At 48.4% G+C, this 13,968-nt stretch overlaps 1 protein-coding gene across 2 annotated transcripts in view; it reads right to left on the bottom strand.

Moving 5' to 3' along the window:
* The window catches only part of opn4a (opsin 4a (melanopsin)), an 85,132-nt gene that overhangs the window by 20,060 nt on the left and 51,104 nt on the right, over window positions 1-13,968 (bottom strand).

The following is a 13,968-nucleotide window of genomic DNA, read 5'->3' on the forward strand; positions in this document are numbered from 1 at the left end:
GGAAACACTGCTGTAGAATACTACAGTAAATACTACTGTATTATCCACACAAAAAACACTGTAGTAAATACTACAGTAATGGCCGCAAAAACAGTACACTTTTTAAAATATAGTAAATACTGCAGTATTGTATTTGCAAATACACCCCATAAGTGAGAAACTTAAATGCCACTGTGCAAAGTGTCGTGGAAATTGCAAGATTATGTTATAATGCTTGTATTGCATTATAATGGTTGTTTTATTCGACAGAATTCTGTTAACTATTGTGTGTGTGTGTGTGTTCTACTGAGGAGGGCCTCTATGAGATAGCACTGACAGAGGAGATTTACGATGTCTTTGGGTAATAAAGCCTAAAGAGCATTCCAGAGAACATGAGTTAATGGTTCTGTTCTAAACCGTACCAGGGAGAGACGTTCCAGTTTGGAGTAGGAGGACCAGACACTGGTCTTTACAATGAAAACTGTTGACACAGCAGTTGCTGTCTGCTATGTATTATAGATACCTTTCATACAAATCTTAACCTTGTGACCATTCTATGTACCTGTTGTTCGTCATATAGGTTGAGAGGGGTGTATCTTGGCTATAAAAGATCTTTGTACTTTTGTGTTGTCACTTTTCAGTGGTTCATTAGAAATGTTGCATCATTGAAAGTCAATGCTATTGCAAAGCTCTTATTATTATAAATGTAGTTTAAGTATAACTCTGACTGGTGTGTGAAGTTTGTTTCTCCTCATTTGGTAATACAGAAATTAGCCTCCACAAAAGGTATGAGGTATTTTAGGTAGACACAGTATGTACATGAAGGTATAGTGACTAGGCATCAGGCTGTCACGGTGACCATATTACTGCCACACCTGCAGTCATGAGTCATGACCGCAGTAAAATTCCACGTGACCGGTGAGTCACTGTAATATCCTTTTATGCACTCTGGGCATGCTTTTGTAGTACCCAACTTGCTAACTACCATCAGGTCCTAATGGGCTGGAACTCAGTTTTCTATTGTCACTCTAACCACTCTGACATCAATGCAAATGCAGTTGAAAGTCCCATCAAACACTCATCAACAAAACAGTAGGTGTACAGTACTTTTAAAACTCACCTCACTGAAGGCTAATCAATTTGAAGAAAGAACTTCAACAGCAGGTTGAAACTGAGTGTAAAACATGGTCATTGTGGATGTTGTTTCAAAGCCTAACAACAAAATGGATAGTGCTTTCCCGGGTGATGATTAATTCAAAACATCCATATGCATATTAGAGCTTATGCACATGATCAGGATAGATATTAATAAGAGTAAAATAAAGGACAGAGTAGCAGCAGCAGCAGCAAATGATGAGTGTGAAAATGTGTGTGTAATATGTTTACATGTGTGTTTGTCTTGTGTCGGTCTGAGTGTGTGTGTTATGTGTGTGTAGGCGTATGTAGTGTATGTGTGTGGGTTTTGTGTGGGAGTGTCAATGTAGTGTGTGTGAGTGTGTATATGGTTTGTATATATAGTCTAGTGAGTGTGCGTATGGTCAGTGACTAGCCAGGGGCCTGATGTATCATGTCAGAGGAAATGATGACTAACACTGAAAACCTCTGGACATTCAGTTCCTACAGTATGACTCTTGGCCTTCCATTCTAACCCACTCTCACCGGCTGTGTATTCATGTTACCTGATGAAATAGCTGTACAGTATAATCTTGTTGCCATCTGATGCACAGTCAAATGCCATAAAAAAATCAACACAGAAAAGCTCTCCCTCTCTGCCATGCCCAAATTGTATTACTGCTGATGATATCTGGAAATGTGCATGTACGCTCTGACCTGTCTACTGTTGCTAGCCCAAATTCTGACTTGTTCTCAGATTTCGGCTTCAGTGATTTCTGCCCTCGGAAAACCTTGGGTTTTCTTCAAGTTAACACTAGAAGCTTATTACCTGAAATGGATCAATTGAAAGTCTGGGTTCACAGCTCTAATCCAGATGTGTTGGTCATTACTGAGACGTGGTTAAGAATGAGTGTTCTAAAACACGGATTTGAACGTTTCTGGTTATAACCTTTTTCTGCAGGACAGATCTTCCAAATGTGGTGGAGTGGCAATCTTTACCAAGGAACACTTTCAGTGCTCTCCACCAAGTCTGTCCCCAAACAATTTGATTTGCTGATTTTAAGCATTCATCTTTCAAATAGCTCTTTGTTGACTGTTGCTGGGTGTTCAAATCAAATTGTATTGGTCACATACACGTGATTAGCAGATGTTAATGCTCTGAGCTCATCAACTTTGTTATCCAAAGACTGAACATTAGCAAGAAATATACTCGGAAGCAGTGGGTGGTGTGCTCACCTCGTAAGAATCAACTTGATTCCCTTTGTCGAAGATGCTTGGACCTTCTTTTTTAATATTTTCAGTAGTATTGTTAACTAGCATGCCCCCATAAAGAAAATGAGAATTAAAAACAGGTTCAGTTCTTTGTTCAACCGTGATCTGGCAGAGTTACTCTACCTCAAGAACACCATTTGTCGAAAGGCTCGGCACACAAATACTTAGGCTGACTGGCAAATGGGAAATAAGTTCAGGCAAATAGGAAATAAGTGCACTCAGGTTATCCGGAAGGCCAACGTTAGTTACTGTACTTTAAGGAGCAGTTCTCTCTCTGTGGATCTAACCCAAGAAGATCTGGAAAACGGTGAAAGACCTGGAGAATAAACCCTCCTCTTCACAGCTGCCCATGTCCCTTAATGTTGATGATATGGTTGTTACTGACAAGGAGCGTATGGCTGAGCTCTTTAATCGTCACTTCAAGTCAGGATTCCTATTTGACTCAGCAATGCCTCCTTGCCTGTCCAACACTTCCTCTTCTCCCATTGCTTCTAATGCTACTAGCCCTGATGCTCCTCCCTCTTTTTCCCCTGCCCCGCTACACAGCTTCTCCCTGCAGGCAGTCCCTGAGTCTGAGGTGCTAAAAGAGCTCCATAAACTTGACCCCAAAAAACATCTGGGTCAGATGGTTTAGAACTTTGCTTCTTTAAGGTTGCAGCCCCTACCATTGCCGAGCCTATCTCTCACCTTTTAAACCTGTCTCTCCTCTCTGGGGAGGCTCCTAGTGCTTGGAAGGCAGCCACGGTGCATCCTTTATTTAAAGGGGGCGATCAAGCTGATCGTAACGGTTATAGACCCAATTTCTATCTTGCCTTGTTTATCAAAAGTGTTGGGACAAAAGTGTCAATACTCAACGGACTGGCTCAGCCACTGCCTGTCACCAAGGGAGTACCCCAAGGCTAGATCCTAGGCCCCACACTCTAATCAATTTACATCAACAACATAGCTCAGACAGTAGGAAGCGCTCAACAAAGCTTTCTTAGTGTTCAACAAATTTTCTCTGCCCTTAACCTTGTTCTGAACACCTCCAAAACAAAGGTCACGTGATTCGGTAAGAAGAATGCCCACCACCGGTGTGATTACTACCTCTGAGGGTTCAGAGCTTGAGGTAGTAACCTCACACAAGTACTTGGGAGTATGGATAAATGGTACACTGTCCTTCTCTCAGCATATATCCAAGCTGCAGGCTAAGGTTGCATATAGACTTGGTTTCCTCTATCGTAATCGCACCTCTTTCACTCCAGCTGCCAAACTAACCCTGATTCAGATGACTATTCTACCCATGCTACATTACAGAGATGTAATTTATAGATTGGCAGGTAAGGGTGCTTTCGAGCAGCTAGATGTTCTTTACCATTCGGCCATCAGATTATCCACCAATGCTCCTTATAGGATACATCACTGCACTCTATACCCCTCTGTAAACTGGCCATCTCTGAATACCCGACACAAGACCCACTGGTGGATGATTATTTATAAAACCTTCTTAGGCCTCACGCCCTCCTATCTGAGATACCTACTACAACTCTCATCCTCCATATACAACACCGTTCTGCCAGTCACATTCTGTTAAATGTCCTCAAAGCACACACATCCCTGGGTCGCTTCTCTTTTCAGTTCGCTGCATCTAGCAACTGGAATGAGCTGCAAAAAAAAACACTCAAACTGGACAGTTTTATCTCCATCTCTACATTCAAAGACTCAATCATGGACACCTTTACTGACACTTGTGGCTGCATCTCGTGATCTATTGTTGTCTCTACCTTCTTGCCCTTTGTGCTGCTGTCTGTGCCTAACAATGTTTGTACAATGTTTGTGCTGCTACCATGTTGTGCTGCTGCCATGTTGTGTTGCTAACCATGGTGTGTTGTCATGTGTTGCTGCCATGCTGTGTTGTTGTCTTAGGACTCTTTATGTAGTGTTGTGGTGTTGCTCTTGTCGTGATGTGTGTTTTGTCCTACATTTTTATTTGTAATCCCCCATTCCCTGCAGGAGGCCTTTCGCCTCTTGGTAGGCAGTCATTGTATATAAGAATTTGTTCTTAATTGACTTGCCTAGTAAATCAAAGTTAAATAAAAATACTGTATGTACACTACCGGTCAAAAGCCTTAGAACACCTACTCATTCAAGGGTTTTTCTTAATTTCTTGCTATTTTCTACATTGTAGAATAATAGTGAAGACATCAAAACCATTAAATAACACATATGGAATCATGTAGTAACCAAAAAGTGTTAAACAAATCAAAATATATTTTATATTTGAGATTCTTCAAATAGCCACCCTTTGCCTTGATGACAGCTTTGCACACTCTTGGCATTCTCTCAACCAGCTTCACCTGGAATGTCTTTAAGGAGTCTTTAAGGTGTTCCCACAAATGCTGAGCACTTGTTGGCTGCTTTTCCTTCACTCCGCGGTCCGACTGTCACGACTTCTGCCGAAGTTGGTTCCTCTCCTTGTTCGGGTGGTGTCGGCGGTCGGCGTTGCCGGTCTTTTAGCCATCATCGATCCACTTTTCATTTTTCTATTTCTTTTGTCTTGTCTTCACACACACCTGGTTTATATTTACATTTACATTTAAGTCATTTAGCAGACGCTCTTATCCAGAGCGACTTACAAATTGGTGCATTCACCTTATGATATCCAGTGGAACAACCACTTTACAATAGTGCATCTAAATCTTTTAGGGGGGGGGGGGATTAGAAGGATTACTTCATCCTATCCCAGGTATTCCTTAAAGAGGTGGGGTTTCAGGTGTCTCCGGAAGGTGGTGATTGACTCCGCTGTCCTGGCGTCGTGAGGGAGCTTGTTCCACCATAGGGGTGCCAGAGCAGCGAACAGTTTTGACTGGGCTGAGCGGAAACTGTGCTTCCTCAGAGGTCGGGGGGCCAGCAGGCCAGCGGCGAATGAGCACAGTGCCCTCGTTTGGGTGTAGGGACTGATCAGAGCCTGAAGGTACGGAGGTGCCGTTCCCCTCGCGGCTCCGTAGGCAAGCACCATGGTCTTGTAGCGGATGCTAGCTTCAACTGGAAGCCAGTGGAGAGAGCGGAGGAGCGGGTTGACGTGAGAGAACTTGGGAAGGTTGAACACCAGACGGGCTGCGGCGTTCTGGATGAGTTGTAGGGGTTTAATGGCACAGGCAGGGAGCCCAGCCAACAGCGAGTTGCAGTAATCCAGACGGGAGATGACAAGTGCCTGGATTAGGACCTGCGCCGCTTCCTGTGTGAGGCAGGGTCGTACTCTGCGAATGTTGTAAAGCATGAACCTACAGGATCGGGTCACCGCCTTGATGTTAGTGGAGAACGACAGGGTGTTGTCCAGGGTCACGCCAAGGTTCTTAGCACTCTGGGAGGAGGACACAATGGAGTTGTCAACCGTGATGGCGAGATCATGGAACGGGCAGTCCTTCCCCGGGAGGAAGAGCAGCTCCGTCTTGCCGAGGTTCAGCTTGAGGTGGTGATCCGTCATCCACACTGATATGTCTGCCAGACATGCGATTCGCCACCTGGTTATCAGAAGGGGGAAAGGAGAAGATTAATTGTGTGTCTTCTGCATAGCAATGATAGGAGAGACCATGTGAGGATATGACAGAGCCAAGTGACTTGGTGTATAGCGAGAATAGGAGAGGGCCTAGAACAGAGCCCTGGGGGACACCAGTGGTGAGAGCACATGGTGCGGAGACAGATTCTCGCCACGCCACCTGGTAGGAGCGACCTGTCAGGAACGACGCAATCCAAGCGTGGGCCGCGCCGGAGATGCCCAACTTGGAGAGGGTGGAGAGGAGGATCTGGTGGTTCACAGTATCAAAGGCAGCAGATAGGTCTAGAAGGATGAGAGCAGAGGAGAGAGAGTTAGATTTAGCAGTGCGGAGAGCCTCCGTGACACAGAGAAGAGCAGTCTCAGTTGAGTGACCAGTCTTGAAACCTGATTGATTTGGATCAAGAAGGTCATTCTGAGAGAGATAGCAAGAGAGCTGGCCAAGGACGGCACGTTCAAGAGTTGGAGAGAAAAGAAAGAAGGGATACTGGTCTGTAGTTGTTGACATTGGAGGGATCGAGTGTAGGTTTTTTCAGAAGGGGTGCAACTCTCGCTCTATTGAAGACGTAAGGGACATAGCCAGCGGTCAAGGATGAGTTGATGAGCGAGGTGAGGTAAGGGAGGAGGTTTCCGGAAATGGTCTGGAGAAGAGAGGAGGGGATAGGGTCAAGCGGGCAGGTTGTTGGGCGGCCGGTCGTCACAAGACGCGAGATTTCATCTGGAGAGAGAGGGGAGAAAGAGGTCAAAGCACAGGGTAGGGCAGTGTGAGCAGGACCAGCGGTGTCGTTTGACTTAACCTCTTACATCTAGACGTTCCGCTAGCGGAATACCACTCCAATATCCAAACTCCTCGAAAATCCGAAAACTTCCATTTTTCAAACATATGACTATTTTACACCATTTTAAAGACAAGACTCTCCTTTATCTAACCACACTGTCCGATTTCAAAAAGGCTTTACAACGAAAGCAAAACATTAGATTATGTCAGCAGATTACCCAGCCAGAAATAATCAGACACCCATTTTTCAAGCTAGCATATAATGTCACAAAAACCCAGAAGACAGCTAAATGCAGCACTAATCTTTGATGATCTTCATCAGATGACACTACTAGGACATTATGTTATACAATACATGCATGTTTTGTTCAATCAAGTTCATATTTATATCAAAAAACAGCTTTTTACATTAGCATGTGACATTCAGAACTAGCATTCCCACCGAACACTTCCGGTGAATTTACTATATTACTCACGATAAACATTCACAAAAAACACAACAATTATTTTAAGAATTATAGATACAGAACTCCTTTATGCAATCGCGGTGTCCGATTTTAAAATAGCTTTTCGGTGAAAGCACATTTTGCAATATTCTGAGTAGATTAGCTAGCCCGTGACTGGCGAGCTAATTTGACACCCACCAAGTTTGGTACTCACCAAACTCAGATTTACTATAAGAAAAATTGGATTACCTTTGCTGTTCTTCGTCAGAATGCACTCCCAGGACTTCTACTTCAACAACAAATGTTGGTTTGGTTCCAAATAATCCCTAGTTATATCCAAATAGCGGCGTTTTGTTCGTGCGTTCAAGACACTATCCGAAGGGTGACGAAGGGTGACGCGCAGACGCGTATCGTGACAAAAAAAAATCTAAATATTCCATTACCGTACTTCGAAGCATGTCAAACGCTGTTTAAAATCAATTTTTATGCGATTTTTCTCGTAAAAAAGCGATAATATTCCGACCGGGAGACGTCCTTTCCGTTCAAAGACTCAAAATCTAAAATGGACTCTTCATGTGCACGCGCGCGCCTGTCTCATTGTTCTCAGATCGACCACTTACCAAATGCGCTACTGTTTTTCAGCCATGGACAGCAGAGTCATCATTCAACGTTCTGGCGCCTTCTGAGAGCCTATGGGAGCCTTAGAAAGTGTCACGTAACAGCAGAGATCCTTTGTTTTGGATAGAGATGACAAAGAAGGCCAAGAAATGGTCAGACAGGGTACTTCCTGTACAGAATCTTCTCAGGTTTTGGCCTGCCATTTGAGTTCTGTTATACACAGACACCATTCAAACAGTTTTAGAAACTTTGGAGTGTTTCCTATCCAAAGCTAATTATATGCATATTCTAGTTTCTGGGCAGGTGTAATAACCAGATTAAATCGGGTACGTTTTTTATCCGGCCGTGAAAATACTGCCCCCTATCCATAACAAGTTAACAAACGAGGATCGGATGTCGTCGACCTTCTTTTCAAAATGGTTGACGAAGTAATCCGCAGAGAGGGAGGAGGGGGGGGGGAGGGGGAGGAGGATTCAGGAGGGAGGAGAAGGTGGCAAAGAGCTTCCTAGTGTTAGAGGCAGATGCTTGGAATTTAGAGTGGTAGAAAGTAGCTTTAGCAGCAGAAACAGAAGAGGAAAATGTAGAGAGGAGGGAGTGAAAGGATGCCAGGTCCGCAGGGAGGCGAGTTTTCCTCCATTTCCGCTCGGCTGCCCGGAGCCCTGTTCTGTGAGCTCGCAATGAGTCGTCGAGCCACGGAGCAGGAGGGGAGGACCGAGCCGGCCTGGAGGATAGGGGACATAGAGAGTCAAAGGATGCAGAAAGGGAGGAGAGGAGGGTTGAGGAGGCAGAATCAGGAGATAGGTTGGGAGGGAGCAGGTTTGAGCAGAGGGAAGAGATGATAGGATGGAAGAGGAGAGAGTAGCGGGAGAGAGAGAGCGAAGGTTGCGACGGCGCAATACCATCCGAGTAGGGGCAGAGTGAGAAGTGTTGGAGGAGAGCGAGAGGGAAAAGGATACAAGGTAGTGGTCGGAGACTTGGAGGGGAGTTGCAATGAGATTAGTGGAAGAACAGCATCTAGTAAAGATGAGGTCAAGCGTATTGCCTGCCTTGTGAGTAGGGGGGAAGGTGAGAGGGTGAGGTCAAAAGAGGAGAGGAGTGGAAAGAAGGAGGCAGAGAGGAATGAGTCAAAGGTAGACGTGGGGAGGTTAAAGTCACCCAGAACTGTGAGGCGTCAAGCTCATTGATGAACTCTCCAAGGGAACCTGGAGGGCGATAAATGATAAGGATGTTAAGCTTGAAAGGGCTGGTAACTGTGACAGCATGGAATTCAAAGGAGGCGATAGACAGATGGGTCAGGGGAGAAAGAGAGAAAGTCCACTTGGGAGAGATGAGGATTCCAGTGTCACCACCCCGCTGGCCAGATGCTCTCGGGGTATGCGAGAACACGTGGGCAGACGAGGAGAGAGCAGTAGGAGTAGCAGTGTTATCTGTGGTAATCCATGTTTCCGTCAGCGCCAAGAAGTCGAGGGACTGGAGGGTAGCATAGGCTGAGATGAACTCTGCCTTGTTGGCCGCAGACCGGCAGTTCCAGAGGCTGCCGGAGACCTGGAACTCCATGTGGGTCGTGCGCGCTGGGACCACCAGGTTTGAGTGGCAGCGGCCACGCGGTGTGAAGCGTTTGTATGGCCTGTGCAGAGGGGAGAGAACAGGGATAGACAGACACATAGTTGACAGGCTACAGAAGAGGCTACGCTAATGCAAAGGAGATTGGAATGACAAGTGGACTACACGTCTCGAATGTTCAGAAAGTTAAGCTTACGTTGCAAAAATCTTATTGACTAAAATGATACAGTACTGCTGCTGGTGAAGTAGGCTAGCTAGCAGTGGCTGCGTTGTTGACTTTGTTTGAAAGTGTTGCTGGCTAGGTAACCTCGATAATTACTCTAAACTACACAATTATCAAACTATGACAAAGACAACTATGTAGCTAGCTAACACTACTCTAATCAAATTGTTCCGTTGTAATGTATTAGTTTCTACAGTGGTGCTAGTCGGTAGAAGTTGGCTAGCTAGCAGTGTTTACTAAGTTTTGGAGAACGGCGTCACGGAGGACGAAAATAGCTGGCTAGCTAACCTCGATAATTACTCTAAATTACTCTAAATTACACAATTATCTTTGATACAAAGACAGCTATGTAGCTAGCTAAAAAATTGCTCAGATCAAACAAATCAAACCGTTGTAATGTAATGAAATGTAATATTACCTGCGGAGCGAAGTGCAGCACGAATACTCGCTCCAAACCCGGAAGCACATCATTACATGTTGTGTATTTAACCCTCTGTTCCCCCCATGTCCTTGTCCGGAATTGTTTATTGTAGTGCTTGTGCACGTTATGCTGGTGTGTGACGGGTTTTGTTACCCATTGATTTATTGTTCTGTTTACAGTGGTTTTATTTATTAAACTGCGCCATTGTAAATCAGTTTTTGCTCTCCTGCGCCTGACTTCTCTGCCGCCAGTACGCACCCCCTACAGAATTCCGGACCAAAGTTATGGAGTCAGCAGGAGCAGGTACCCCGGGGCTAGGGGTGGAGGAGCGCGTCCGGGAGCACGCAGCAATGCTCCACCATCTTGGCACCGCCATGGACCGCGTTGTCCAGACAATGGACCACTGGGAGAGACAGGGAGTTGTCCCAGCGCCCCCTCCAGCACAACCGGGGTCTCCACTACGCGCCCCTCCTTCTCCTGGTCCCAGTGGGATTCGTCTCTCTCTTCCCCAGGAATACGATGGGATGGCTGCAAACTGCCAGGGGTTCCTGTTGCAACTGGACTTATACCTGGCAACCGTCCACCCGGGTCCTTCGGGCCGTGAAAGGGTGTCCGCCCTCGTCTCGTGCCTCACCAGGAAAGCCCTGGAGTGGGCCAACACCGTGTGGAGAGAGAGAGATGCGGCGTTGGACCAGTTTGAGGAGTTCACCCGCCAATTCCGGGCAGTCTTCGACCACCAGCCCGAAGATAGAGCGGCGGGTGAACGCCTCTTCCATCTGAGGCAGGGGCGAGGAGCGCCCAGGAGTTCAACCTGGAGTTTTGGACCCTGGCTGCCGGCGCGGAATGGAACGACAGGGACCTGATCGTCCATTATCGCTGCAGTCTGCGCGAGGACGTCCGTCGGGAGTTGGCCTGCAGAGACACCACCATTGTCCATCCGGCTGGATAACCTGCTGGCTACCCGCAGACATTCAGATCTGGGTCTGTTGGTTCCATCCCCCCGCACCCCTTCTCCGATACCCATGGAGCTGGGAGGGGCGGTGCGCAGGGAGACCGGAGGGGGTTCCAGCTCGTGCACCATCTGTGGCCGCAGAGGTCACACTGCCGGTCGGTGCCAGGTTGGTTCCTCTGGTTATCGAGGCAGCTGGCAGGGCACTCTGGCATCACCCCAGGTGAGCCGGCACCATTCTCACCCAGAGCCCTCTGTTGCACATATGTTTTTTTTATATCAGTTTTCCTGAGTTTTCCCCGCATTCCCAGCATAAGGCACTCATCGATTCAGGCGTGGCTGGGAATTTTATAGATAGATCGTTTGCCCATAGTTTAGGGATCCCCATTGTTCCCGTGGCTGTGCCCTTCCCCGTTCATGCCTTAGATAGTCGACCATTAGGGTTGATTAGGGAGGCCACCGCTCCTCTGGGCATGGTGACGCAGGGGGGTCAAAAAGAGAGAATTAGTCTCTTCCTTATTGACTCTCCTGCATTTCCCGTGGTGCTAGGCCTACCCTGGTTAGCTTGTCATAACCCCACTGTTTCTTGGCCACAGAGGGCTCTCACAGGGTGGTCGCGAGAGTGCACAGGGAAGTGTTTAGGGGTTTTCGTTGGTGCTACTATGGTGGAAAGTCCAGACCAGGTCTCCACCGCGCACATTCCCCCTGAATATGCCAATTTGGCTCTCGCCTTCTCCAAAAAGAAGGCGACTCAATTACCACCACATCGACGGGGCGATTGTGTGATAAATCTCCTGGTAGACGCTGCACTTCCCAGGAGTCACGTGTATCCCCTCTCACCCCTCTCACAGGAGGAGACGGAGGCTATGGAAACATATGTCTCCAAATCCCTGCTTCAGGGGTACATTCGGTCCTCCACTTCACCCGCCTCCTCGAGTTTCTTTTTTGTGAAGAAGAAGGAGGGAGGTCTGCGCCTGAGGTATACTTAGCCGCTACCACTCATAGCCACAGCGATTGAGTCAATGCACGGGTCGCGCTTCTTCACCAAACTAGATCTCAGGAGCGCTTACAACTTGGTGCGTATCCGGGAGGGAGACGAGTGGAAGACGGCTTTCAGTACCACCTCAGGGCACTATGAGTACCTCGTCATGCCGTATGGGTTGATGAATGCGCCATCAGTCTTCCAAGCCTTTGTAGACAAGATTTTCAGGGACCTGAACAGGCAGGGTGTAGTGGTGTATATTGATGACATTCTGATATACTCCGCTACACGCGCCGAGCATGTGTCCCTGGTGCGTAGGGTGCTTGCTCGCCTGTTGGAGCATAACCTGTATGTCAAGGCTGAGAAGTGCCTGTTCTTCCAGCAGTCTGTCTCCTTCCTAGGGTATCGTATTTCCACCTCAGGGGTGGAGATGGAGAGTGACCGCATTTCAACCGTGCGTAATTGGCCGACTCCCACCACGGTAAAGGAGGTGCAGTGGCTCTTAGGGTTTGCCAACTACTACCGGAGGTTTATCCGGGGTTTTGGTCAGGTAGCGGTTCCCACTACCTCACTGCTGAAGGGGGTCCGGTACGTTTGCAGTGGTCAGCTGAGGCGGGCAGGGCTTTTAGTCACCTGAGGGCTCTGTTTACCTCGGCTCCCGTGCTGACCCACCCGGATCCCTCTTTGGTGTTCATAGTGGAGGTGGACGTGTCTGTGGCTGGGATAGGAGCTGTGCTCTCTCAGCACTCGGGTACACCACCGAAGCTCCACCCCTGTGCCTTCTTCTCGAAGAAGCTCATCCCGGCGGAGCGAAACTATGACGTGGTGGACCGGGAGCTGTTGGCTGTCGTCAAGGCCTTGAAGGCGTGGAGACATTGGCTTGAGGGGGCTAAACACCCTTTTCTCATCTGGACTGACCACCGCAATCTGGAGTACATCCGGGCAGCAAGGAGACTGAACCCTCGCCAGGCAAGGTGGGCCATGTTTTTCACCCGTTTTGTGTTCACCCTTTCCTACAGACCAGGCTCCCAGAACGTGAAAGCAGACGCATTGTCCCGGCTGTATGACACAGAGGAGCGGCCCATGGATCCCACTCCCATACTCCCCGCATCCTGCCTGGTGGCGCCGGTAGTGTGGGAGCTGGACGCAGACATTGAGCAGGTGTTACGCGCAGAGCCCACTCCCGTCCAGTGTCCCGCTGGGCGTCTGTACGTCCCGTCTGCTGTTCATGACCGGTTGATCTATTGGGCCCACACGTCACCCTCCTCTGGTCATCCTGGGATCGGTCAGACAGTGCGCTGTTTGAACGGGAGGTACTGGTGGCCTACCTTGGAAAAGGACGTGAGGGTTTATGTTTCCTCCTGCTCGGTGTGGGCCCAGAGTAAGGCTCCTAGGCACCTGCCCAGAGGGAAGCTACACCCCTTACCCGTTCCACAACGGCCTTGGTCGCACCTGTCGGTGGATTTTCTTACCAATCTTCCCTCCTCACAGGGTAACACCGCGATCCTGGTCGTTGTGGATCGGTTCTCAAAGTTCTGTCGTCTCCTCCCTCTGCCCGGTCTCCCTATGGCCCTACAGACTGCGGAGGCCTTGTTTATGCACATCTTCCGGCACTACCGGGTGCCTGAGGATATAGTGTCTGATCAAGGTCCCCAGCTCACGTCTAGGGTCTGGAAGGCGTTCATGGAACGTCTGGGGGTCTCAATCAGCCTTACTTCAGGGTTTCACCCCGAGAGTAATGGACAGGTGGAGAAAGTAAACCAGGATGTGGGCAGGTTTCTGCGGTCCTATTGCCAGGACCAGCCGGGGGAGTGGGTGGCGTTCGTGCCCTGGGCTGAGATGGCACAGAACTCGCTTCGCCACTCCTCCACTAACCTCTCTCCCTTCCAGTGTGTACTGGGGTACCAGCCGGTTCTGGTGCCTTGGCATCAGAGTCAGACCGAGGGTCCTGCGGTGGACGACTGGTTCAGGCGCGCTGCCCATGTTCACCTTCAGCGGGCTGTGCTGCGCCAAAAAGAGAACACAGACCATCACCGCAGTGAGGCCCCGGTGTTCGCACCGGGGGACCGGGTCTGGCTCTTGACAGGAA

Source organism: Salmo salar, chromosome 01 (assembly GCF_965601325.2).
Source record: "Salmo salar chromosome 01, fSalSal1, whole genome shotgun sequence".
Taxonomy (NCBI): domain Eukaryota; kingdom Metazoa; phylum Chordata; class Actinopteri; order Salmoniformes; family Salmonidae; genus Salmo; species Salmo salar.